A 27,408-nucleotide genomic window follows, 5' to 3' on the forward strand; every position below is an offset into this window, starting at 1 on the left:
TATTTTGATCCATACTTTAATAGAGATTTATTTTCTAGACTGGTGATGTATAGATGCTCATGAGCTTAGTGACACCCCGATTTGGTAGCTATTTTCCGCATTTGTGTTTTGAATTTTTACCCTGTTTTACGAAAACTCTGGTTATTCAAAATTTCTTATTCATTTTTCTATTAAATGTTAGAAGTATTTTGGAAATGTCGGCTTGCCTAGTACCACAATAGTCTCCATCACGACAGGTTAGGATTTGGGTCGTGACACTTCACCCCGACAATAACAAGCTCTTCAGTTTTGGAGTTTAAGGCCGACTCCAAATTATTCAATCTTTCTGGAAAGGCAACCTCGCGATCGGATGTAGTAAGAAAGACATTATGGATTTCAACAAATTTGGCCCTAGCCTCTTCAAATTGAGCCTTCAATGGGGTAGCTTCTTGGCTAAGAGTCACTACTTCTTGCTCTCTTTGCTGCAACCAAGCCTTCAACTCAACGGCCTCAATAGCTCGAGCTTCCAATTCTGAGAGGCGAGCATCAATTTGGTCCCTCTTGGCCAAAAGTTGATCCCACTCACAGGTAAGTTCCTCCTTATCACGAATCAGCCTTTGAAGTCCCTCGGAAGCAAGGAGGTTGGCCTGTAAAACAAGAATGCAAATTCTAAACCTTTCCATAAGCAAGTAAAGGAAACAACATTCTCTCTCGAGAGTTTGTATCTTTTCCCAATCATTTGAAACAACATTCTCCCGAGAGAGTTTGTATCTTTTCCCAATCTTTCTCTGAAGCCAAGGGCTTCAGATATAATTAGCAAGTTCCAACGGCCGGGACAATAGATTTTATCTAGTGGAAACCGAGAGGGTGGCTCTCCCCCTCCTTTGGGGATCTTCTAAGGGGGCAGCATAATTTTGCTCCAGGTTCTGGGACTGGAGAAGAGGGACATCCTCCTCTCGGGCATCTGCGGCTAACAGAAATGATGTTGCAGTTGCTGGTGGCGAAGGCAGAGTTGGAGAAAAGGGAGGTGAAGCATATGGCATTATAGAGTGAGAAGCATCTGCAGCAGGTGCAGTGCTGGTTGATGGTTGCTCATTAACCAAATGCGGAATAAGCCCGGTACTTAACCCAATAGTACTGGGTGCGGTAGCTGGGACTCGGAAGCATGAGTTGGCATATTCCACCACATTAAACTCCCCCCAAAGTACCAAGGCATCATCCTCGATTGGTGTAGATAACTCAATAGATTGAGCATTCTGTTGAGTTGATGAAGGTCATCATTTTCTATGTAGAGAAGCATCATCATTACTGGCTTCTCCATCATTATCAATCACCATGGTTTTGGGGATCGACATGGGCGCGACGCTCATCACCACAATATCCAAAGATGGCTAAGCCAAGGGAATCTTTGCCTTTTTATTTGTTCCCTCAGTCGCGGATGAACGACTCCTTTTTTGTTTCTTGTTCTCTGTCGGGGACTCCGAGAAGAAGCACTTGCACCAGAAGCAGGCTCGGAGACACTTGTTCGTGTAAAAGCCTCCTCCAGCAACCTTGCCGCGTTAGCAGGATTAGCCAAAACATCTTCCTCGGGATCGACAACTGAGCCCTGGGGTAGACCTGAATTCAATAAGAAATAAAGATTAATCCACTTCCTTATACGAAAAATAACGACAAAGTGAATTCAATTTACCATGATTATTGGCCTTCCTCCCATATTTATGGGCCAGTTCTTTCCACGTACGGGTCTCGGGCTTAGTGACATCCAAAATCTTTTGGACCCACTGGTCCAAGACTTCAACATATGCTATAACCTAGCAAGTTGCTGAACAAATAAAGGAAAAATAATTAGTAACATCTTGGGCGATCCTTAACTAGAAGAAGAGACAAACGATGAACTTACGAGTACAGTTCCATAATTCTGGAAAGGATAAAGTCGTGGCCGGAATGATGTCACTGATGGCGATCACAGCAAACCGTTCCATCTACCCAATGTCGTTGTCATCATCCATGCTAGATAGAAGTGCATGGTGGCCACACTTGCTGAAATTTATCATTCCCCCGTGGAAGATCTTGGGGGAATAAAGGTTCATCAATCGAGCTAAGGTTAGCTCATCTCCCGTCTCCTGGCACAGACTCCAAAGACAAGTGACTGTCCTCTACACAAAAGGACTTACTTGTGTCAGGCATACCCAATAGTAGATGTAGAACTCCAAGATGATGGAGTCAAGATCTCCACTCAAAAAACTCCCCAAAGTAAAGGGATACGTATACAAATACGTATAACCCTTCCTGGGGAAGGTTACTAGCTCCGCCAGATGAGGAGTGATAATGTCTAAATCTTGACAATGGTAGTTTCCTTCACAGCAGGAATCCGGTAAGGACGGATGGAAGAAGGGTATATGCTAACAGACCATGTATGAGTGTTAATGGAAGGATACTTTTCTTCGAAGTCCTTACTCGTGACAAGACTCTTTGGAATGATGGATCTCACCGTATCAGGAGCAGCATCATTAGCTTTACCTTTGTTCTTTGAAGAACTAGGGTTTTTAGAGGAAGAGGCCATTTTTTATAAGAAAAGAAGGAAGATTTTTTCTCAAAAAGGAGGTTAAAGAAAGGTTGAAAAACAAAGTACAAGTTGAGTAAATAGAGTTGGAGAGAATTTGAAGAATTATGAAGTGTAAATAAAAAAGTTTGATGTGTATAGGTAAAGGAATAGACGGCTAAAATCGTGGCTATACTTACCTCGATAACAGGAAAATATAATGTTGAATCATGGGATGACGTGTGTTGGGGGCATTAAATGCGGAGGGACGTGCGTCTAATCAATCGACAAAAACTTTTCAGAGGGTGTCAGAGAGTTTCCCGCCAAGAAATCTCTACCAGCTTTTCGATGACACAAAGTATGTCATTGGAAAGCAGGGCGACTATTTGTATGGGTTAAAATATGTTCATCTTTAATGATCGCATGAGAAAGCGACACGTTGAACTGAAAATAGAAGATAGCCAAACCCAAAGGCAATGATTTCGCCTATCATCGGAGAGAATGACACTCATAAAAATAACATAAAAGCTGTCATCCGGTAGCATTCAGTATAGAATATTCTACAACATTAAGTGCATGATCCATTATAGAGAATATGACATTCACTGCCCACCGTTACATATTCTTCAATGGCTCGCATAATTGCCATTGAAGAGAATCTTAATCCTAGGACCTTGTTCCCTAGGTGTAACTATAAATAGTGAGCTCTATCACCATTGTAAGGACACGAATTTTCTGAAAAGCATACACTATATTCTATCAAAAGCTCAATAACATTTTACTTTCTTGCTTTTTTGCACTGTTCTTATTGCTCCCGGTAGCTCTGCACCCGAAATCGACATATCTACTGTTTATTTCAATCTTAAGGCTAAGTCTTATATTTCTGTCTAATTCATCTGTTATTTTTGGATCAAATTAATTCGCTTGTCTATAAACCACGTATATATTTAACTCTACTGTTTTACGGGCAAATAGTAAGGATATCTTAATGGTATGAGAGCTTGTGGAAAAAATCATACGGGCTTGACCCAAAACAGACAATATCACACCATATTAAGAATATTCATGGGCTAGTTTAGCCAACATCTGGTTGAATCCGAGCTGGGATATATAGTGGCACAAATTCTTAACTAGTTTCGTCCGGTCATGCTGAAGGGAGCATCCTTACGTAGTGATATGTCTACTAGTTCACGCAAACCCAAAGGAATTCTTGCCGGAAATTCAAAAAAAAAATTATACTAATCTGATCCCCACCTTTCTCCTCCCTTGATTTAATTGTTGCCATAGTTGTTATAGACTTATAGCAGTTTTAATTCTACTATTCATATTGGATTTCTTCTTAGGTAATTTAACACAAATAGCGGGCTAGATTTATTGTTTACTTTTACTAGACGGTGTATATTGAATATGCAATGATTATACACAATTATACACCAATAATATATGAATTATACGTATATTATACATCCATCGACTATTTTTATTTTAAGCGATTAAGTGGATGCTTGTTTGGGTTTATTCTTCATGTTTAACATAACCAAATTAAGCCACTATCTCCTTAAATTAAAAGTGCGAAATAACAAAGGGAGAATATAGCCCTTGTTTCTTTTGGTCATGAAGATAATGACATTTGTGAATGCAGTCTTCTCTTTCTCCATGCAATTAACAAAGATTTCTATGCACTTATTGAACACTTGATCCATATTCAATAGATTACCAAAATGGTTGACAAGTAAAGGCTCAGCCAAAGCTCTCAAGCAATGTGCCACATTGTACACACCATCGCTGCAATCTTGGGATGCGATATTTTCTCGAACCTTGTGTGAATATGAGTCGTTTTGTACACTGGACTGACCTTTATTATTGTCGTTTTCATCCGAAACATCAATATGATGTTCCAAAGTTTCCAAGACATTAATAGTGAAATTAAGATCCTTCATTTTCAACTACATACTTCACTTTTGCAGGAGAAGGATGGTAGGTAAGAATGTTGAATGAATTTACTTTCCCTTCTTCTATTAAACCCTGTATATTAATAATGCAAATACACTATTATATATATATATATATAAAATGATCGCTGATCATAATAAGTTGGATATGCAATTTGAAATTCAAATGTTATATTCCTTCTGTTCTGCACTATTTTACATGATACTATTTTTCTTTAAATTTTCACAAATAGTAAATTTTTAATATTTAAAAGTAATTTAACTTTAAACTTTTCATACCATTACTAATATGCAAAGATGGATTTAGGATTTAAGTCTATGGGAACCTACACGGTTACAACGACCTCAAGTTAATATGTCATAATAGTTGAGTTCACAATCAGATATTTATAAATATTTAGTGAATTTCTTAATATATATATTACCTTTGAAAAGACTACTGAGCTCACTAAACATATACAACCTAATAATGATATGCTCTTATAATTCGAGAAATATCATGGCATAATCAAATTTTCCACATAAAATAAAATAAATTAAGCAGTAGTATAAAGAAATATATATAATTAATATTTTTATAGTTTTTTCAAGATATATGCAATTTATGTTTAATAAATTTGGTATTTAATTATATGTCTATGATATGTATATATTAAAATTTGTTTGGTTTTACCATTGCAGCTAGCTCCTTGAGGGCCATGGCCAGAGTCTCCCACACGTAGTGACACCCTTTGCTGTAGAGATCTTCATTTTTCCTACCTAGCATTGTCAATATCATACGTCCACCTTTCACCAATTCCTTTGAACGATACTTAAGAAAAGTTACAAAATCTCTTTCATATTGCTCATAATATGCTTTAATCACAGTTGGTGGACTTGTTCTTGACACGTAAATATTTCCCTTGTTATCCTCTATACCATCAGGCACCTATATATCACAAGTCATGAATTCAAATCATATATTAGCGCGTTGTTTAGAATAAATATGATCTTATTGTGTATATATTGGACCCCAAAGTCATTTAGTTAAACATGTAGAACCTATATCCTGGATATGCTTCTGAAGCCTATATATACAAATGATTTCAAATAATAATTTAAAAAGAGAAAAATTAAATATTGAAATTACAAAAATAATCCAGTGTAATATGAAAAACAGGTTCTAAAAAGGATAATGTATATGCAGTCGTTACCCCTATTCATACCTATGAAGATAGAGAGAAAATTTCGTTCAACATAAATCTGTTAAAGTGGTTGGAAATAGCAGCTGACAAGAATGACATACCACTGAAGGGTTGGGAGAGGAATCTTGTCCTTAACCATGATTAATTAGGTCAGAAATATTTTTTGCAGTTCAAACGTACTCAACAATTCATGCATGCTCCTAAGCAGTTTTGCATGGAGGGGAAGAGTGGTTAGATACATTTAGTGGTGGCAAAATGGTTAAAAGAAAATAGTTATCCATTGATATTATTCATTAAAAGCTAGGTTGGATAATGAACTATTTTAAAAACAGGTCAAATATAGATAAGAAACATATTATCCGCTTAGAAAATTAAATGGATAAGCCTTTTTAAAAAAAAATTATGACATTTTTTATTACTATTATTTATATTTCCTATTTTACTCATGAAAAAATTTATAAAAAGAGTATTTTATTATTTTGCAAGAAATAATAAAAGTGCAAAATAATAAAAGAAAATAGGACATAGTGCATATCACAAAATGGGACAGTCATTATTAAGAGTGTAAAATGCAACAGACCTGAAATATTTTTATCTATATCAAATATTTGACCTGTTAAAACCACATGCAGCCAAGTGAAAAGAAGTTTGTACGTGAGATTATATGTATTTGTTTCACTAAAGAGGGTTGCTCCGATGGTAAGCGCCCTCCACTTCCAACCAAGAGGTTGTGAGTTCGAGTCACCCAAGAGCAAGGTGGGGAGTTTTTGGAGGGAAGGATGCCGAAGGTCTATTGGAAACAGCCTCTCTACCCTAGAGTGTTAGAAAATAATAAACAAAATTGGCTTTGAGGCGTGAAAATCGACTGTCCTTAAAGAGTTATCGCCTGTATACTAATTTAGGGAAAATACAAAACGATTCTCTTCAGGATACAACAAAGCCTGCAATAACACTTGTGATTTTCTATATCCACTTCGTTGGAATTCTTGTGTATTTATAGGCAACCAACAGACCCTTTCAGAAAAGATGTCTTGTTTCACAAACAGACACGACTATTTATTCGAATTTTAAATTTAAAATTCAAATAAATTTGATTTTTCTGTTAAAAATAATTAACTCTAGGATCTCGTGCCTGTTGAGTCAATTTCGTGCCTGTTGAGTCAGTCTCGTACCTGTTGAGTCAGTCTCGTGCCTGCTGAGTCAATCTCGTGCCTGTTATGTGCTATTTCATAATGATCAGTTCCGAGGCTAACATGCACGGTACGAGTAAGGTCGGTCCCGGGGGTGTTTCACATGACAGGCACGAAACTTCTTTCTTCCGATGTGGGAAGAATCTCACTTCCAACTTGCCAATAACAAACTATCTTACAATCCCCCACTAGTTTGTTATTTCACTTCATAACACTTGTGAATAATTGAAAGTATCTTTTACAGATTTGAACTTTCCTTTAGTGTAAGTATATTAAAGTTTTGACGAAGTTAATGGTATCTTAAGATTTGAACCACAAATCCTTGTGCCAAAACCGAAAATACCACACACACAGCGTTATCTAGTAGCTTAGAAAATCCAGTATTCGCTTTAGCACGTTTACGGCCATGTGCTCATCCTGAATTCATGAATATTTACAAGATCAACCCTTTAAATCTTGCTAGAAGCGGCACCACTTCAATATTCATATAGGTGGAATTAGTTACTATGTCCCTGTTACTCCAGACATTAATAATTCCATTAAGATTAATCAACCTCTTCATGTAACAGTATGCACTTTGGAGTTTGTCTTTATGCCCCTGTTATAACAAGCATTTAACAACTCCTTAACTCCTCATATAACAGTAAGTAGTACAATAGAATTAGGGCTCCTAAAGAGGAGATCAGTGCTTAAACAATACAAGTAACTTGTTATTACCCATTGAACTTATATTGTTAGAGTGTATACTAACTCAAAGTGGGGTTCCTATTCCTTGTATTTAATTTAAGGGTCTCAGCCCCATCCCTCCACAAGTTTGTTGTACTACATCTCTACCTAATGGCTTCGTAAGTGGATCAGCCAAATTCTTATTTGATCTCACATATATTATAGCTATAGCTCCATTTGTAATTAATTCTCTTATATAAGCATGTCTCAAGCTTATATGTCTCGATTTCCCATTATATATTTTATTGTGAGCAACACACATTGTAGTCTCACTATCACAGAATATGGAAATGGCTGGCATAGGTTGTGGCCACAACTTTATATCAAGTAACATATTCCTCAGCCATTCTGCTTCTTTTCCAGCAGCTGCTAATGCAATAAATTCAGATTCCATAGTAGAATGGGAAATACATGTTTGTTTCTTGGATGCCCAACTAATGGCTCCACCGCCTAGAGTAAATATCCATCCTGATGTGGATTTATTATCATTAACACTTGTAATCCAACTTGCATCAGAATATCCCTCTAATACATTAGGAAAACCATTATAGCAAATGCCTAAGTGCTTTGTATATTTTAAATATCCAAGTACTCTACTTATTGCTTTCCAATGATCATTACCTGGATTACTGGTAAACCTTGAAAGTTTACAAACAGCAAATGCAATGTCGGGTCTAGTGCAATGCATTGCATACATCATACTACCTATCGCACTTGCATACTCCAACTGTGCTACTGCTCTTCCAGTATTTGCAGTTAGCTTAACACTAGAATCATAAGGAGTATTATACCCCTTTATTCCTAAATGACTGAATTTAGTAAGGATTTTATCTATATAATGTGCTTGTGACAAAGTCACTTGCTTGTTATCTCTTTTGACCTTGATTCCCAAAATAGTATCAACTTCATTTAAATCCTTCATTTTAAAAACTGAGGTTAGATACTTCTTGGTCTCGGTAATTCCTTTGTAGATTCGTACCAAAAATCAGCATGTCATCGACATATAAACAAATTATTACTCCATATTCTTTTGTAAATTTAGAGTAAATGCACTTGTCTGCATTATTATGTACGAATCTGGTTGATAGTATTACACTATCAAATCTTTCATGCCACTGTTTAGGCGCTTGTTTAAGACCATAAAGAGACTTTATCAATTTACAAACTTTCTTCTCGTTTCTCGGAAGAACAAAACCTTCAGGTTGTTGCATATATATTTCTTTACTAAGGTTCCCATTTAAAAAGGCTGTTTTAACACCCATTTGATGTACGTAAAGATCATAGATAGAGGCCAAGGATAAAAGGACTCTAATGGATGTTATTCTTGCAACAAGAGCATATGTATCAAAATAGTCTATGCCTTCCTTTTGAGTAAAACCTTTTGCAACTAATCTTGCTTTGAAGGTTTGGACAGAACCATCTGTATTGTACTTTCTCCTAAAGATCCACTTACAACCTATAGGTTTTGATCCAAGCAGAAGATCAACCAAAACCCAAGTGTTGTTGGATATAATTGAGTCCATTTCATCATTAATGGCCTCTTTCCAAAAAGCAGCGTCTCTAGAAGACATTGCTTCTTGAAACGTCTTTGGGTCTTCTTCAACATTTAATACAATTGGAATTTGATTACAAACGTTTGTCCTATCTCCTTCAACAAGAAATACTATAGATTGTGAAGAAATAAAATCAGAACCAAGATGTTTTTCCTTTCTTATTCTTTGGCTTTTCCTTGGTTCTATCTGCATATCATCACTTCTTTCCTTAGTTTTAATAATTTCAGGAAGCGACAATTTATTAGCATCAATACGTTTTCCATTTATTTCAGTCATTTCATCAACATTGTCATTTATAAATCTATTTTCAATAAATTCAACATGTATAGATTCTATAATGACATTAGATTCTAGATCTAGCAGTCTATAAGCTTTGGAGTGTTGTGCATATCCTACAAAAATACTTTTAATTCCTCTAGGACCCAATTTTGTTCTTTGATGGTCAGGTACTCTATAATAGGATATACACCCCCACACTTTAAAATAATTTAAATTTGGTTTTCTACCATTCCAAAGCTCATAAGGCGAAATATGCATACTCTTTGAAGGCACTCTATTTAAAATATAACATGCAGTTAGTAGTGCTCACCCCATAAATTATGTGGCAAATGTGCATTAAGTAACATAGCATTAACCATATCCACCAAAGTTCTATTTTTTCTTTCCGCTAACCCATTTTGTTGAGGAGTATAAGGGGCACTCATTTGATGTATTAGGCCATGCTCTTCACAGAACTTATTAAATTCGTTAGGAAAATATTCTCCGCCTCTATCACTTCGAATAATTTTAATTTTCCTACTCCTTTGATTTTCCACAACAGACTTGTATTCTTTAAACTTTTGAAAAGCTTCGTCCTTAGTTCTAAGTAGGTAAACATATGTAAATCTAGAGAAGTCGTCTATAAAAGTAATAAAATATCTTTTGCCTCCTCTAGTTAATTCTCCATTTAATTCACACAAGTCTGAATGTATTAAATCTAATAGTTCTGTGGATCTTTCAACTTTACGAAATGGTTTCTTTGTCATCTTTGCTTGTATGCAAATTTCACATTTTATATGTTGAGTTTTACATGAGATATAACCATTTTTGGACATATAATTCAAGGAGCCAAAATTTAAATGTCCTAGTCTAGCATGCCATAAACAAGAATCAGACTCAACGATGTAAGCAGAAACATAATTTATTTCATTAATACTCAATTTGAACATGCCGTTACAGTTATAGCCTTTTCCAACAAAAACTCCATTCTTAGACACTATTACATGATCAGACTCAATAACTATCTTGAAGCCTTTCTTTGACAGTAAAGCAGCGGACATTAAGTTTTTCTTCATATCAGGAACATGATACACATTCAGTAACGTCAACTTCTGGCCAGATGTGAAGTTAATCTCAATACTTCCTTTTCCAGCAACATCTGCCGCAACATGGTTTCCCATCAAGACTTGTTCAGAATCCTGCACTTCTGCATATGTCTTGAACATCTTCTTGTCATAACAGACATGAATAGTAGCACCCGAATCTAGCCACCAGTCTTGAGTATTTGTAGCAGCGGTAGCCACATTCAACTCTGTGACCATACCAATTTGCATTGCGGAAACCATGGCAACCAGTCCTTGGGCAGAATATTCCACTACGTTTGCCTTTTTAGAATTTCCAGATTTTTTAATCTTTCCAGACTTTTCGGTATTGCCTGCATTGAAATTTATTCCTGCCTTTCTATATCTGCAGTCCCGAATCATATGGCCTTTCTTTCCACAATGATGACAACTAAAGTTCTTTCTCTTTTTAAAAGAAGACTTTTTGGAAACTTTCAGATGTTTGTTCCCACTTCCTGAATCATTCTGACTGACAAAATTGACTGCGGAACTCGAAGGCTGACTAATAGCATCACGAGCACGGGTCTCACTTTCAATCTGAATGTGAGTACGAAATTGTTCCACAGTCATTTTATCCATAGAATGTAGGATTTTCTTTCAATAGTCATTCCAAGAGGAAGGCAATTTCGAAAGAATAGCACCTATTTGAAGTGCATCAGGAATTTTAACTTCAAGATCACTTAATTTTGATACTAAGATTTGCAGTTCATGAATCTGATCCATTATAGGCCTAGTATCAAATACTTTAAATTCAAAGTACTGTAGAGCCAGGAATTTGTCAATACCTCGTTTTTCATTCTGGTATGTAGTTTGTAGAGCAGTCCAAATCTCTCTTGGCGACTTCAGATTGCAGTAAAGATCATAGAGTCGATCTGTCAAAGTATTCAGAATATGGCCACGACACAACAATTCATCATGTTCTCGTTTCTTCCTTTCTTCCTTGACTACGTCAGAATCTTCTGCTGTGGGCTCAGGCATCGTAGGCAAGGCAGAATCAAGAACATAGTAGATATTGAGAGCGGACAACAAGAATATCATCTTGTCTCTCCAACGGGTAAAGTTCATTCCATCAAAGCGATCAAGTTTGATGAACTCCTTCGGATTCTCAACAACAGACATCAATTTCTCCATAGCAGAGTAACTCTTTAAGATTGTTAGAAAATAACAAACAAAATTAGCTTTGAGGCATGAAAATCGACTGTCCTTAAAAAGTTATCTCCTGTATATTAATTTAGGGAAAATACAAAACGATTCTCTTCAGGATACAACAAAGCCTGCAATAACACTTGTGATTTTCTATTTCCACTTCGTTGGAAATCTTGTGTATTTATAGGCAACCAACAGACCCTTTCAGAAAAGATGTCTTGTTTCACAAACAAACACGACTATTTATTCGAATTTTGAATTTAAAATTCAAATAAATTTGATTTTTCTGTTAAAAATAATTAACTCTAGGATCTCGTGCCTGTTGAGTCAATTTCGTGCCTGTTGAGTCAGTCTCGTACCTGTTGAGTCAATCTCGTGCCTGTTGAGTCAGTCTCGTGCCTGTTGAGTCAATCTCGTGCCTGTTATGTGCTATTTCATAATGATCAGTTCTGAGGCTAACAGACACGGTACGAGTAAGGTCGGTCCCGGGGGTGTTTCACATGACAGACACGGAACTTCTTTCTTCCGATGTGGGAAGAATCCCACTTCCAACTTGCCAATAACAAACTATCTTACATAGAGTAAGGGTAAGGTCTGTGTACACACTACCTTTCCCAGACCCCACTTCTGGGATTATACTAGACAAAGTGCAGACTCTTGGAAGGGAAATGTCTAGTATAAAATGAACCAACAACTTCAGTAACAAAGCAATTAGGATCAAATCTATCTCTCTCTGTTTCCGCAAATCTTTGTAGAATGCCGGCAACGACCGGAAAATGGTATTGAAATCATTTCCGGGAAGATCATTCAAGAAAACATGAAATTTCGGCGACTGTTTTTGGCCATTGCTTTTGCATTCTTCATAAATAGTTTTAACGAGTCCGGAAATTGCGAGAAAAGTGTTAGGTCCAGAGGAACAACCTAAGTGCGCAATACAAATGATTTCTGGGGAAAGGCTGCGGTAGAGTGCAGTTATGGCTTCATCTCCTATTGACTTTGTCATTAGGATCACCTTTTTTGCTGTATACAAATGCAATGTAAATCAGAAGGTTTTAATTTTTTTGTCGTAGTTTAAATTGGCACAAAATTTAATAGATAGAGTAAGACGTTTGAACTTTTATTTGTGTGGCTATAAACTTTGTAAATCAATAGATTTTAAACAAGTAGTAGTATTTATGTGGCTATGAAATGAAATAAAGAAATTATAATTGAGAGTTTATAACCTCTATGCGAAAATAAAAATTTGTGTAATTATATTATACCTAAAGCAAAGAATTTTTGGCATAGCTAGCCTCTCCAACTCCTTCATTCGTGTGAAGAACTTTGGAAACTTCGATATTATACGAATATAGTATATGGGTGGCATACTATTTTGTCTATGCACATTAAAGTTCCAATGGGGTATCACTTATTTATAGATGGGTGATACCAAATTTATCCTTGAAATTCCAACATTGTAAAGACCCGACTGATCGTTTTACTTTCTAGAATCTCGTTCTCCTAAATAAAATTTTCCATACTTGCTTTAACTAATTTAAGACTTGCGGGGATGGTTGGTTCGGGATTTGGAAGAGTTTGGGTTGAAATCGGAACACTTGGTTCTGTAAGGTTGGCTTAAAAGGTAAAGTTTGACTTCAGTCAACATTTTGAGTAAATGACCTCAGAATCGGGATTTGACGGTTCCAACAGGTTTGTATGATGATTTCGGACTTGGGTGTATGTCTGGATCGGGTTTTGGATGACCCGGGAGCGTTTTGGCGCCTAATAGTGAAAGTTGATTCCTTAAGGATTTTGAAGTTCTTTAAATTTGGTTTGGAGCGGGTTTTTGTGTTATCGAGGTCCGAACAAAATTCGGAGACCGAGTAGTTATGTAATGTCATTTAAGACTTGCACACAAAATTTGATGTCAATCTGAGTAGTATAAGTGGATTTTGTCACATTGGAAGTAAATTGAAGAACTAGAAATTTATAAGTTTGAATCAATTGGTTTTAGGGTGTGATTCCTAGTTTTAATGTTATTTCCAGCATTCCGAAGGTTCGAGCGAGTCCATTTTATCATTTTAATCTTGTCGGTATGTTCAGGCAGGGTCCCGGGGGGCCTAGAGCATCAATTCGACGAGGCTCAAGCTAGGTTGAAAATTTGAGGAGGAGCTGAAGCTCCAGCTGCTGTCATAACCGCACCCGCGGTTGGCTAGCCACAGATGCGAGCTCGCAGGTGCGAAAATGACTCGCAAATGCGGCCAGGGTTGGGTAGCCCAGAAACCTCAGACGCGGCCCTTACTTTGCAAAAGCGTAACCGTAGATGCGGTGGGCCTTCCGCAGAAGCGGCCACAGTTGGCCCAGCCCATTTCCGCAGAAGCGGACACTTGCCCACAGAAGCGAGACCGCAGATTCGGTCCCGTTACCAGAGATGCAGAAATTGCTGAAGGCAGTGGCCTTCATTTAATATGGGAGTTCTGTCATTTTTGACACATTTTACTCCATACTTGGGCGATTTAGAAGCTTTAAAAGGGAAGATTTCAACCTATCTTTGTGAGGTAAGTTATTTCTACTTAATGTGAGTTTAAGAAGTATTGGGTCGAAGTGATCAGACAGGACATGGCGCGGTTCCAGATTTTCGAGGACGTGGCTCTAGATAGGAAGGTGTGGAGGTCGAACATTAGGGTTGTAGGTTAAGGGGTAGTCGAACATTAGGGTTGTAGGTTAAGGGGTGGTCGGGTGGTCGTTTTATGTTGGGTTTCACACTTTTGTATAATATTTGTGGTACTGCTTTTCTATTTATTTGCTGCCTCTCACGTTGTTGATATTATTTTTACAGGTTTTGTTGTCACAGATCTATTGTCTCTGAGCCGATGGTCTCCTAGAAACAGCCTCTCTACTCTCTCCGGGGTAGGGGTAAGGTCTGCATACACTTTACCATCCCCAGACCCCACTGGTTGGGATTCTACTAGGTGGTTGTTGTTGTTGTGAGTTTAATACATGGTTTATGGGTGGATTACAACATGTAAATTACTAGAAATTATGGGTTTAGAGTAAAACCTAGATTTTTGATAAAAACAAGATTTAACCATGAAATTCGTTATGGAATGAAGTAAAAATCATATATTCTCGATCCTTAGGTTATGAATAACAACATCCTTCAAAAAAATTCGGAAATCCGGATACGCGGGCCCGGGGAAGGGGGTGAATTTTAGGAACCTTACCTTTGGGGTTGGGTAATCACTTTAGTAGTTAGAATATAAATTTGTAAACCTATAACGATTGGTTCTTACACTATTTGAATAGTTTCGGATTGTGCGGCTCCGGTTTGAAAGTTTGAGCACATTCTTGAGTTGGAAGTAGTGTGACGACCCAGCAGGTTATTTTAAGAATTTACGCCATGATCCCCCATTAACTGCTTTCTCCAAGTTTATTTCTGCTATTTTGATTTGCCGGGATGTTCGATTTTGAGTTTCGGAGAATTTTGGGACACTTAGTCCCTAAATGAGAGCTTAAGTGTTGGAAAGTTAACTGTAGTTAGAACAGTGTGAAGATGGCCTCGGAATGGAAATCCGATGGTTCCATTAGCTCCGTTGGGTGATTTTGGGCTTAGGGGCGTATTCGGATTATATTTTGGAGTTCCGTAGCTAATTTAGTCGTAATGCCGAAAGTTGAATTTTTGAAGTTTCCGGTTCGATAGTGAGATTTTGATCCGAGGGTCAGAATGGAATTCCGGAAGTTGGAATAGCTCCGTAGTATTAAATGTGACGTGTGTGCAAAATTTCAGGTTATTCGGACGAGATTTGATAGACTTTTTGATTGAAAGCGTATTTTTAGAGTTTTTGAAATTCTTAGGCTTGAATTCGATGAAAAATAGGTGTTTTGATGTTGTTTTGAGCGTTCCGAAGGTTGGAACAAGTTTGAATGATGTTTTAGGATTGGTTGGCAGGGTTGGTTAAGGTCTCGGGGGCCTCGGGTGTGTTTCGGATGCTCAACGGGTCATTTTGGAACTTAGAGAAATTGTAGATTTTTGTTTCAGCTGTTGTAGGTATTTTACTCTTTGCGTTCGCGAGTGGACCCTCGTGTTCGCGAAGAGTCAGTTGAGGATGGTGGAATTTAAGCCTTTGCGTTTGCGAGAAAGGCTCCGCATTCGTGAAAGGGTAAGTGTTTGTGCATCGCGTTTGCGTGGGTGGTGTCGCATTCGCATAGAAGAAAATGAGCGGCTGAGCTTCAGTGGATTTAATTCATCGCGTTAGCGATAGGGGGAACGTGATCGCAAAGGCCTGTCTGAGTAAAGAAACGCATTCGCGAGGGTTTGGTCGCGATCACATAAGGGGAAAAATGGTCAAAGTTATGTTGTGCTTCGCGAACGCGAGGCTTTGACCGCGTTCACGAAGAAGGAATTACCTGGGCAGATATAAGATTTCAAAATCGAGGGTTTAGCCATTTTTATCAAAACTTAAGCTTTGGAGCTCGGATTTGAGCGATATTTTGAGGGATTTTTAGTGGTATCGATTGGGTAACGATTCTTAACTCCTCTTTGCTTGTAACCCATTAATCTAAACATGAATTCATCATTTAATTTTGGAATTTGTATGAAAATTTATGGAAAGTTCTTAGATCAAAAATTCAAGTTTTGATTGGGGATGTGACATTGGATTTGGATAATTTTTATATGGTTAGACTAGTGGGAGTGTGAGGATTCTGGAAATATGAATTTTACACGATTTCGAGACGTGGGCCCGAGGGGCGTTTTGGTCATTTTACCTAATTTCGCGTATTAGCTTAAAATTGCTTTGTAGAATCAGTTACTTGAAGTGTTATTTACGTTATGAAATTGAATTGAATATATTTGGGTCATTTGGAGTCGAGTACTCGGGGCAAGAGCGTGATTTTAGATTGATTATTGAGCCGGTTCGAGGTAAGTGGCTTGTCTAACCTTGTGTGGGGGACCTTCCCTTTAGGATTCGGTATATTTGATATTTGAAAGGTCTTGTACGTGAGGTGACGAGTGCGTACTTGGGCTAATTGTTGAAAATTCGGTTTTCTTTAAGTAAATTTCAATTGTGTCCCTTTTCCTCTACATTTTACTTGTAATTTAAACCTGATGTTATCTTAGAAAAAGAATGTCTAATTGACTTAACTGTTTAGTTGCTTAAACTGCCTTAATTGAATTGTGTGAAGTATGTTAGGTTAGAATTACCTATTTTCTTAGCGAAATTGAGCTTAATTGAGTATTCTTGTGTTGCTGCTGTGTGTTTTACTTTGGGACTACGGGACGACATCCCGGGAGATCCCCTATACGTACTTATGATTTGAACTCAGGTGCAGGATACCGAGAGATCCTTGGCACGTATATTGAGGATACCAAGAGATCCTCGGGATACCAAGAAATCCCTAGCACATATTGAGGATACCGAGATATCCTCGGGATACCAAGAGATTCTTAGCATATATTGATGATACCTAGAGATCCTCGGGATACCAAGAGATCCCTGACATATATTAAGGGTACTTAGAGATCCTCGGGAAGCTGAGAGATCCCCGGTTATTTCCTTGTGATTATTTTTGCTTCAGTTATTGAATTCATTGTTTTCCTGTATTAGATTCTTATCGTTAGTTTTTAACTGTAATGCTTATCTTATACTGTCATGTCTTATGTTCTTTATTTTATCTCGGTAGGGCCCTGACCTTCCTCGTCACTACCCGACTGAGGTTAGGCTTGGCACTTACTGAGTACCGCTGTGGTGTACGCATGCCCCTTCTACGCATGTTTTTCATGTGCAGATCCAGGTACTGTGCACCAGTACTACCACCCGTGAGGCAAGGCGACTGCTCTAGAGACTTCGAGGTACATCTGCCGCGTCCGCAGACCGTGGAGTCCCTTTCTATCTTTCTGTAATAGTATAGCCCTTCAGTATTCCCCTTTTTGGCTAGACATTTCTGGAGTTAGAGCTTCTTATGTAACTCTTATCTTGTGATTCATGGGTTTCCGGGTTTTGGGAAAATATATTGGTTTTAAGAGTTAGTATTGTGTATGCCGAGCGGCACTTTTAAACGCTGTTTATCACCTTACTTCTGCTTTAAATTGTTTTATTTCCGCAAAAAAATGGTTTTCTTCCGCAATTTAGGCCTAGGTGCCGTCATGATGGTTCACGGAGGGCAAACCGGGGTTGTGACAAGTTGGTATCAAAGTTTTAGGTTCATAGGAGTCATGGATCACAAGTCGATTTATTAGAGTCTCGCTGATCGGTATGGAGACGTCTGTACTTATCTACGAGAGGCTATGTAACTGTTAGGAAAATTCCAAATCATCTCTGACCGGAGTACACAGTTTACATCACGGTTCTTGAGAGCCGTACAACATGAGTTGGGTACTCAGGTGGAGTTGAGCACAGTATTTCACCCTGAGACGGATGGGAAATTCGAGCACACTATTCAGATTCTTGAGGATATTCTCCATGTGTGTGTTATGGAGCTTGGAGGTTCTTGGGATCAGTTATTGGCCCTTGCAAAATTTGCCTACAACAACAATTATCAGTTCAACATTCAGATGGCACCGTATGAGGCTCTGTATGATAGGCGGTGCCGGTCCCCAATGGGTTGGTTCGAGCCGGGCGAGGCTAGATTATTGGATACATACTTGGTTTAGGATGCTTTGGAAAATGTTAAGGTGATTCAGAATATACTTCACACAGCCCAGTCTAGACATAAGAGTTATGCGGATTGGAAAGTTCGCGATATTACATTCATGGTTGGAGAGCGGGTCTTGCTCCGGGTTTCTCCCATGAAGGGCGTCATGAGGTTCGGAAAGAAGTGAAAGTTGAGCCCAAAGTTCATTGGTCCATTTGATTTGTTGCGGCAAGTTGGGGAGGTTGCTTATGAGCTTGCCTTACCTCCCAGCCTAGCAGGAGTTCATTCAATATTTCATGTTTAGATGCTCCGGAAGTATCACGGCGATCCGTCGCATGTGCTATATTTTAGCTCAGTCTACTTGGACAAGGATCTATCTTATGTTGAGGAGCCAGTGGCTATTTTGGACAGGCAGGTTCGAAAGCTGAGGTCAAAGAACATTGCATCAGTAAAGGTTCAGTGGCGGGGTCAACCGGTTGAGGAGGTGACTTGGGAGACCGAGCAGGATATGTGCAGCCGTTATCCTCGTCTTTTCACCACTTGAGGTATGTCTCTATGCTCATTCGAGGATGAATGATTATTTTAAGAGCGAGAGGATGTAACGACCCGGTCGGTACTTTTGAAAGTTATAACCCCGATCCCCTATTAATTGCTTCCTCGTATCTAATTTAAGCTATTGTGACTTGTCAGGAGGTTTCGTTTTGGTTTTTGGAGTGTATTGGGACACTTAGTCCTTAAACGAAAGCTTAAGTCTTAGAATTTGGACCGTAGTTCGAAATATGTGAAGACAACTTCAGAATGGAGTTTCGTCAATTCCGTTAGCTCTGTTGAGTGATTTTGGGCTTATGTGCGTGTCCAGATTATGTTTTGGAGGTCCATTTCTTATTAAGCTTGAAATGGTAAAAGTCGAATTTTTGGAGTTTTGGATAGATTGTGGAATTTTTGATATCGAGGTCGAAATCCCATTCTGAAAGTTGAAGTAGGTCCGTAATGTTGAATATGACTTGTGTGCAAAATTTGAGGTCAATCGGACGTGGTTTGTTTAGTTTCAGCATCGGTTGTCGAATTTGAAAGTTTCTAGTTCATTAAGTTTGAATTGGAGAGTGATTTGTGGTTTTAGCATTGTTTGATGTGATTTGAGGGCTCGACTAAGTTTATATGACATTTTATGAGTTGTTGGTATGTTTGGTTGAGGTACCGGGGGCCTCGGGTGTGTTTCGGATGCTCAATGGATCATTTTGGACCTTAGAAAGGTAGCAGATATTTTTGGTATTTTTGTTGCAGAAGTTTGTTCTTCGCGTTCACAAAGAGGAGCTCGCGTTCGCGAAGGTGTGGTCAGTGGAAGAATCGCGAATGCGAGGAGTAGAATGCATCCGCGAAGAGGAAACTGGAACAACTGGGACCTCAGGAATATGTTCTACGTGTTCGCGTAGAGGAGAACACGTTCGCGAAGGGTCTGGCAAGTGAAGCTACGCAATCGCGAGATGAAACTCGCGTTCGCGAAAGAGGAAATTCGATCAGTGGATTTTTGTTCCATGCGAACGTGAGGAGATGGACACGTTTGCGAAGAAGGATTACCTGGTCAGTACTTAAACATTTCAAAAATGAGGGTTAGACATTTTTATCAAAACTTGAGTTTGGGAGCTCGAATTTGGACGTGATTTTGAGGGATTTTCAGAGCTATCAATTGGATAATGATTCTTAATTTGATTTTGGTTATATCTCACTAATCTATCATTAATTTTATCATCTAATTTCAAATTTGGGGTGAAAATTGAGAAAATGGGAAAAAGTTCTTTAACTAAGATTTCGAGTTTTGATTGGGATTTTGACATCGGATTTGGATAATTTTGGTACGAGCGAACTCGTGAGTGAATGGGTGTTCATATTTTGTGATTTTTACCCGATTCTGAGACGCGGGCCCGGGGAGGCTTTTTGGGCGTCTTTATATTTTCTTACCTTAGCTTTGATTTCATTAGCTAGATTAATTTCTTGTAGCTATATTTACATTATGTAATTAATTGGCTAGATTTGGGCCATCCTGAACTGGATATTCCTGAAAAGAGCATTATTACGGATTGATTTAAGCTTGGTTCGAGGTAAGTGTCTTGCCTAACCTTGTGTGGGGAATTTCCCTTAAAATTTGGTATTGTTTTGATATGTGAGCACCGTGTATGTGAAGTGATGAGTATGTACACGGGCTAATTATTGTCAAAACCCGATTTTCACAGAGTAATAACATGTTATTCTTCTTATTTCAGTTATATTAGCATGTGTAGTACCCTGCTAGCTTGAAATAACATGCCTACTTTCCTTAATTGCTTATCTGAACTATGTTCAGCATGTTTAGGGAAATTTCCTGTTTTTCCTTGACTTATACTTAGTCTAAACTATAGGATTTTGTGTTGTAGTTGTTGTTTCTACTATTTGATCTGCATAGTTACCTTGGGACTACGGAATGATATTCCGAGAGATCCCCATGTACTGCATATTTACTTTGGGACTACAGAACGGTATTTCGGGAGATTCCCCTACACTACATATTTACTTTGGGACTACAAAACAATATTCTGGGAGATCCCCCTACATATTTACATTTGGGACTACGGGATGGTATCCTAGGAGATCCCCCTGTTGTTATCTCTGTGTACTGAGCTGATGTCTTCTATGATTTCATTATGTTTAAATTCTATTCTTTATTCTATTACGATAATTTATTCTGCCTTATTTTACAATGTATATACCAGTAGGGCTCTGACCTGATCTCGTCACTAATCGATCGAGGTTAGACTTGGTATTTACTGGGTACTATTGTGGAGTACTCACGCCTTTTCCTGCACTTATTTTTCGTGTGCAGATCTAGGTTCATCTTACCAGCCTCATCACTAGTTGCAGTCGCTATTGCTTATTAGAGACTTTAAGGTACATATGCCCGCGCCCGCAGATCCTCGGAGTCCCCTTTATCCCCCCATGTTTATTTTTCCTTCTTTCTATAGAAATGATGTATAGAACATTTAAGACTCCTTAGTAGCTTGTGACTTACGGTATTCCGGGTTTTGGAAATTGTTTGGTAAATTTTAGAGGTGATAATTGTATATGTCGAGTGACATTCAATTACTTATTAGATATTTGTTACTGTTAGTAGTTAATATTCATGCTTTTATTTTATTTCCGCAAAGTGTTAGGCTTACATAGTTGTGGAGACTAGGTGCCATCACGACAACTCACGGTGAGAGAAATTAGGTCGTGACAGTTGAGGATTTGGGTTTTCACTGATATACTTGAAAAGCGAAAATATTTTTCGGGATACTATGAAAAAACTAAGCATTTTATCTCCGAGTTACTTCTTTTATTACTTGCTTTACGTTGTTATGAATTGTTGTTGGCTATTGGTGTTGAACCCGATTTTTGCTCCAACTCGTCACTACTTTCAACCTAAGGTTAGGTTTGTTACTTATTGGGTACATGGAGTTGGTTGTACTCATACTACACTTCTGCACTTTGAGTGCAGATATTGGCTGCTGATGTTGTTGTATTCGGCAGGAGCTGTATTTGAAAACGTACCTGCGTTTCATTTGTAATTGCCTCTTGTTCGTGGTAGCTTTAGATTCATAAAGATTTGTTTATGTACATTTGATGTATTTATTTTATACTAGCTTTGTAAATTCTAATCTTAGCTGCTCATGATTTGTACTACCGGTCCTTGAAAAATCTAGAGGTGTCAAATGGGTGGGTTGGGTTGCCTTTGGGCGGGTCAATATAGGTTGAGTCAATAATTGAGTGGGTCAACAGATCCGTCCAAAAATTACTTGGCCTAAGATGGTTTAGGTCAAGATGGACTAAAATTCGGGTCATAACCCAACCTACCCAACTCTTATCAAGCTTTAATTAATATGCATTATTTCTTATAAATTATATAATTACTAAATAAAACTTTTTTATGGTTATGGTCATATATTAACATATCATAAAAAATTTTTTTGTAAGACATTCTGACAAAATTACTCATGTATCAATTTGGGCTAAAGATTAGCCCAACTTTAAATGGGTGAGATGGATTGGTTCAAGATATGATAACTTTAATAAATGGACGGATCAATAATCAATCAACTTTGGGCTGGTCATTTGGTCTTGGGCCAAATTTGACAGCCATAGGAGCATCCCTACGTGGTGATTAGTCCGCCAATTCACGCAAACCCAAAGGAATTCTTGCCGGAAATTCAAAAAAAATCATACTAATCGTATTCTTCTCCTCCCTTGATTTATTTGTTGCCTTAGTAGTTATAGGCTTATAGCAGTTTCAATTCTACTATTTGTATTGGGTTTCTTCTTACCTAATTCAACACAAATAGCCGGCCAGATTCACTGTTTAATAAATGGAATATGCAATGATTATACACCTATAACATATGAATTATACATATATTATATATCCACCGACTATTTTTAATTTAAGCGATTAGGTGGATGGTTGTTTGGGTTTATTCTTCATGTTTAAAATAACCAAATTAAGACACCATCTCCTTAAATTAAAAGCACGAAATAACAAAGGTAGAGTATAGCCCCAGTTTCTTTTGGTCATGGAGATGATGACATTTGTGAATATAGTCTTCTCTTTTGCCATGCAATTGACAAAGATTTCTCTGCACTTGTTGAACACTTGATCCATATTCAATTCAGTACCAAAATGGCTGACAAGCAAAGGCTCAGCCAAGGGTCTCAAGCTATTTGCCATATTGTCACTATTGATGCAATCTTGGGGTGTGACCTTTTCTCGGTCCCTACACAAATGTGAGTCGCCTTGTACACCGAACCGACCTGTATTACTGCAGGCTTCATCAGAAACATCAATATGAAATTCTGAATTTTCCAAGACATCAATAGTGAAAGATCCCTCCTTTTCAACTTTATACTTCACTTCTGCAGGAGATGGATGGTATATAGGAATATTGAATGAATTTACTTTCTCTTCTTCTATTAAACCCTGCATATTAATAATGAAAATACACTATGAGTTTAACTTCTATATATTAATAATAATGTTTTTATACTATTAGGTCAATTAAAAAATTATCGTTCATAATAAGTTGGATTGGCAATTTGAAATTCAAATGTTATATTCCTTCTGCTCTATTTTACGTGATACTGAATTTTCACAAATCGTAAACTTTTAATATTTAAAACTGATTTAGCTTAAACTTCTTGTACCATTACTGACATACAAAGGCGGATCTGCGATTTAAGTCTATTAGTACCTACACGGCTACAACGACCTCAAGTTAATGTGTAATATGATAGTTGAGTTCACAATCAGGTATTTATAAGTATTTAGTGGATTTCTTAATATGTATATTACCTTTGGGCAGAAACTACGGAGCTCACTGAACCGTTACGGCCCTAATGACATGCTCTTATAACTACAGAAATATCATGACATAGTCAAAATATTAAGGAATATGCAAATTATTTTTTTTAAAATTGGTATTTATATGTGTACGATATGTATATAATATTAAAATTTGTTTAGTTTTACCATTTCAACTAACTCTTTGAGGGCCATGACCAGAGGCTCCACAGATCTTCATTGTTCCTACCTAGCATTGTCAATATCATACGTCCTCCTTTCACCAATTCCTTTGAACGATACTTAAGAAAAGTTACAAAATCTCTTTCATATTGCTCATAATATGCTTTAACCACAGTTGTTGGACTTGTTCTTGACACGTAAATATTTCCCTTGTTATCCTCTATACCATCAGGCACCTATATATCACAATTCATGAATTCAAATCTTATGTTAGCTGTTCAAAATAAAGATGTTCTTATTGTGTATATATTCGACCCGTAAGTCGTTTAATTAAACATGTAGAACCTACAATAACAACAATAAGTCCTATATGCTTCTGACGCCTATATATACAAATGATTTCAAATAATAATTTAAAAAAGCAAAACTAATGATTGAAATTACAACAATAATCCAGTGTAATCTGAAAAGCAAGTTCTTAAAAGAATAATGTATATGCAGACGTTACCCTTACCTTATAACTATAGAGACAAAATTTCGTTCAACATAAATTTGTTAAAGCGGTTGGAAAGATAGCAGCTGATAAGAATGACATGCTTAACCATGATTAATTAGGCTAGAAAAACAATTAGGCCAGAAATATCTTTGCAGTTCAAACGCTAAGTCAATTCATGCATGCTCCTAAACAATCTTGTATGGAGGGGAAAAGTGGTTAGATACATTTAGTGGTGGCAAAATAGTTAAAAGAAAATAGTTTTCACCCATATTATTTATTAAAAAATGTTTTGGATAACAAACTATTTAAAAATTTATCAAATATGGATGAAAACCATATTATCCACTTAGAAAATGGATAATCAATGAGTTTAACATTTACATTTGTAAAGTCTCAAATTGGAGATTCCTCAAATTTGGGAGACTAAGAATTCTCCCAGGGATTAGTCATAATCCGTCAGTTAACCCTTTTTATCCTTTTAAATGTGGGACGGGTAAGATAATTTATCCATTTTTTGCATTACCCATTTTGACTTATCCATATCCGACCCGACCTGCCCATTTGCCATCCCTAGATATGTACAGTTGTTAAATTTGTTGCATTTTGCACCTTTAATGAGTGTCAAGAGGGGTTGCTCTGATGGTAAGCTACTCCCACTTCCAACAAAGAGGTTGTGAGTTCGAGTCTCCCCAAGAACAAGGTAGAAAGTTCTTGGTGGGAATGATGTCGATGGTCTATTTGGAAACAGCCTCTCTACCCATGGTAGAGATAAGATCTGCGTACACACTACCCTCCCCAGACCCCACTAATGGGATTATACTGAGTTGTTGTTGTTGGTGTTGTTGTAATGAGTGTCATATTTTGTGATTTTCACCATGTCCTATTTTTTAAAATGATTTGAACCCCGATCTTTTTATTTAATTACTTGCAAAATAATAAAATCACTCTTTTTTATAAATTTTCTCCATGAGGACAAAATAGGAAGTACAAATTAAAAGAAGCTATAAAATTTCAAAAATAATTCAAGCAAAAATACAAGACCTTGCAAAACTTGCTGGTTCTCTCCTAACTCCTAAGCGACGAAGCCTTATCTTTTAATTTTATGTCATTTTTCTTATTATTTATATTTCCTATTTTACTCTCATGAAAAAAAATTATAAAAGAAAATAAGACATAGTGCATATCACAAAGTGGGACAAACATTAAGGGTGTAAAATGCAACACACCCGAAATAATTGTATCTTATATTTGACCTATTAAAACCACATCTGTATTTGTTTTCCTAGTCAAAGAGTGCAATCATATGCTCCAAATACGAATATTATATTATATTATATTATATTACTCCATCTATTTCATATTAAATGAGATACTTTCCTTTTTAGTCTGTTCCAAAATAAATGACACATTTCTAAATTTGGAAATAATTCAACTTTAAACTCTTTCATTTTACTCATCCCTTAATAAGAAGCTTTTACAGCCACACAAATGTCATGGCCCCACAAACTTTTTACCCCTTAAGCTTTTAAGACCATAAGTTTTAAAAGTCTTATTCTTTTTTCTTAAACTCCGTGCCGAATGAAACGGAGGGAATATATTATATTATATATGAAACGTACTTGAGAAATGAAGTGGAGACTGTAAGAGGAGTGGACAAAGTGCAGACTCTGAGAAGCAAAAAGTCTAGTATAAAATGAACCAGCAACTCCGGTAACAAAGCAATTAGGATCAAATCCATCTCCCATATGTTTCCTCAAATCTTCGTAGAACGCCGGCAACGACCGGAAAATGGTATTGAAATCATTTCCGGGAAGATCATTCAAGAAAACATGAAATTCCGGCGACTGTTTTTGGCCATTGCTTTTGCATTCTTCATAAATAGTTTTAATGAGTCCGGAAATTACGAGAAAAGTGTTTGGTCCAGAGGAGCAACCTAAGTCCGCAATACAAATTGTTTCTGGGGAAAGGCTGCGGTAGAGTGCAGCTATGGCTTCATCTCTTATTGACTTTGTCATTAGGATCACCTTTTGCTGTATAAAAATGCAATGTAAATCAGAAGGTTACAATTTGTTTGTCGTAGTTAGACTTGACATGAAAATTAATAGAGAGAGTAACATTTTTGAACTTGTGATCATAAATATATCATAATATTTATGTTGCTATAAAACTTTTGAAACTTGTCATTTGAACCAGTAGTAGTATTTGTGTGGCTTTGAAATGAAGTAAATTAATTATAATTGAGACTTTATAACCTCTATAAAAAGGCAACCCAGTGCACTAAGCTCCCGCTATGCGCGGGTTTCATGAAATGGCCGGACCACAAGGATCTATTATACGCAGCCTTACCCTGTATTTTTGCAAGAGACTGTTTTTACAACTCGAACCCGTGACCTCCCGCAAAAGTGTGTTTGGATATGCATTTTACTTGAAAAGAATTTAAAGTTTTATGAGTAAAAAATTTCGATAACTTCAAAACTACTCAGAGAGTTATTTTTTTGGGATTTGAAGACTTTATTTTCAAAATTTGGCAAAAAATAGTTAAAATCTATGAAAAAAAATCAGATACTATTTAAAAACATATTCGAAAAAATGCTTCCAAATTTTATGGCCAAAACGGGAGCTAAGGACATTTGGTTACCGGGATTAAGATACTAACCTCAGTATAAAATTTAAAATTATAATTATTTCGTATTTAGCTATTCCCGAAAGATGCATTTTATAATTGAGGAGTTTAAAAAGTTCGACCGAGTTCGATCAATTATTTTAAATCTTATATTTTTTTCAGTCAATAAATTGACCACATAGATTGATTTTTAATACTAACCAAAAATAAAATAAAAAATCAACCCATCATTTTCGATGTGTTTTTGGTCGATAATCAAGAGCCAGTTTAATAATAAAGTTTTTACTGCCTTTATAAAATAAACTAAAAAAAAGAATCAAGAACCAAATTAAAAATAAAGTAAATTGAGATTCTTTTTTGTTTCTCTTTGAAATTTCAAGTATTACATCAAGTATTATAAGCAACAAAAAGTATTTTTTTTTGATAAAGTAGGCGGTTTTCAAATTGATTACCTATATTATCAATTGGAAAAAAATTATTACAAAAAATTTAATAACTT

At 36.9% G+C, this 27,408-nt stretch overlaps 2 pseudogenes; both read right to left on the reverse strand.

Annotated features, from left to right (window-relative positions):
- Positions 1-4,071: 4,071 nt before the first annotated feature.
- On the reverse strand, positions 4,072-17,402 carry LOC104241429 (S-adenosyl-L-methionine:benzoic acid/salicylic acid carboxyl methyltransferase 3-like; annotated as a pseudogene).
- Positions 17,403-22,722: 5,320 nt separating this feature from the next.
- Positions 22,723-26,346, reverse strand: LOC104220936 (S-adenosyl-L-methionine:benzoic acid/salicylic acid carboxyl methyltransferase 3-like; annotated as a pseudogene).
- Positions 26,347-27,408: the final 1,062 nt, after the last annotated feature.

The sequence above is a fragment of the Nicotiana sylvestris genome, chromosome 5 (genome assembly GCF_000393655.2).
Source record: "Nicotiana sylvestris chromosome 5, ASM39365v2, whole genome shotgun sequence".
Taxonomy (NCBI): Eukaryota; Viridiplantae; Streptophyta; class Magnoliopsida; order Solanales; family Solanaceae; genus Nicotiana; species Nicotiana sylvestris.